Source organism: Haliaeetus leucocephalus, unplaced genomic scaffold (assembly GCF_000737465.1).
Source record: "Haliaeetus leucocephalus isolate CR32 unplaced genomic scaffold, Haliaeetus_leucocephalus-4.0 Scaffold229, whole genome shotgun sequence".
Classification (NCBI taxonomy): Eukaryota; Metazoa; Chordata; class Aves; order Accipitriformes; family Accipitridae; genus Haliaeetus; species Haliaeetus leucocephalus.
Genome location: NW_010972665.1, coordinates 7030714 through 7032650, shown reverse-complemented (window position 1 = coordinate 7032650; position 1937 = coordinate 7030714).

Here is a 1937-nt window from a genome sequence, read left to right as displayed (position 1 = left end):
AAAAATCCCCCCCCCCCCCCCCCCATAATCTTGGGAAAGTAAGTGTGAAAAATATGTTATTTTTAGTTTGATGCAAGAACCCATTGGTGTTTGAGTTCAGCAAATTCTTTTCTGGACAAAATAAATTATTTTACTCAGTGGTTTCTCTATAATTTAGATGTAGTCTAGCAGTTTCCAGATAAAGAAATTAGCTTTTCCTGGGGGAGGAGGAGAAAGTATCTTGGTCAGTCTGTTTTTCTTAATGAACTGAACCATATTTTCAGCTCTATAATAGAGCTGATTGTTGTTGTTTTGTTTCCAAAAAAATTTGAAGCAAAAAATTTTTTGGTGCACTGAGGAAGTAGTCTTCCAAGGATCTCAATTTTGTTCTCATTGAAGTTGCTGAAAACTCTGTGGTTGAAACTTTAAGAGGATTGAGTTCTCTACTAGCATGAGCATTAGTTCTACCTCTGAGAAGCTGTCTCCTATTTATTAAACTTTTAATATACTTAATATTAAAACATGAGAGAATTGATTGACTGAAGCTACATGTAGGGAAAGATACTGCAGAAATAAAAAGAGATTAATTGTGAAGAGAGTGGGAGAGAGGAAGCATTCAGATAGTAAATCATTCCCATTGCAGCAAAGGGGCACTGCAGCTCCCCTTTGCTCAGTTTCAAGTCACATTCCTGGGAGTGTGTTGGGCTTCTCCAATCATTCTGCTTCATTTCTACTCCACCTCCTAAATGTACTTTCTTCCAGAAATGACTGGCTGCATGCAGACACACCTGTATTTGGTTCATTATTATCTTAAGCAATTGCGGTTTTGCCACTGATGTGTTTCGTAGATAAGTTTAAAAAATGCTATTTATTTAGCCGATAATTGTAACCCTGGAAACAGGATCTGTTGTTTGTTTCATTGTAAACCTAGCTGCACTGAAAAGTTACCCTTAGGCACTGACAGCTGAAAATTTTGGGGGCTGGGACTGCTGTGAAGTTCTGAGACAGCTGTTCTTCAACATTTTTTCAGTGGCCATATGTATCTAACTGGAGCCTATAGAAAAAATGCATCACTATTTTGTTTCTCACTTGGGCTTTAGTTAAGGGTTATTGTATTTGCTTGTATTTTAAAACTACTTAGGTTTCTTGGCAAGAACTATAATCAGTCATCCCTCTGAAACATGAATTATTCTCTTATCTCAATAGATCATGTTTTTATAGACACTGATCTCTTAATATCTTTAGGATAAATGTTTTCACCACTGCTCAGATGTAGGCCACTGTTGACTCGAACACATATTTCCCTTACCCTTCTTATATGACTTCTCTAGGTTTGGGGTTTTTTTGAACTATCACTTGGAACTCAGCATAGTTACATGATGTATGAATCTATCTTAGAATTTGCCCAAGCTTTGCTTGGCACAAAAAGAACCCCAGAAGAATACAGACAGACCTATATATTTCTATGTATTTGGCCTGACTCTTGACATAGAGTACTGTAGAGGCAGGTTTCCTTTCTTTGTCGTTAGTTTCTTCAAATGTCTCTCCAACACCTACAACTGTCTCACTATTCTGTGACTACAAGAAAGTTGCTACTTGTATGTGTGGTAAGCTCATGCAGCTGGGAGCAATACACCAATATTCGTTTTCACACTTCTTTAAATCAAAGGACCGTCTAACCTTTAAAAAAAGTTCCATTGACTATTCTGGATTTTGCTTTGTTTGGCAGGATAAGTAAATTCCTAGTATTAAGTAAAATAAAATTTTATTGCTTACAGTATTTCAATGTTATAAGCACTGTAAAAATGAAATCTGCAGCTTCGAGTAGGTTCGGATATTTGTGAATTCAAAGCCTGGAAATGAATTCTCTTATTTCTGTTTTTAAACTTTGATAATCCTGCATGTGACTTTTTAAAAATTGCTTTTTAAAAGGATATTACTTGCATTTCACTCTCATG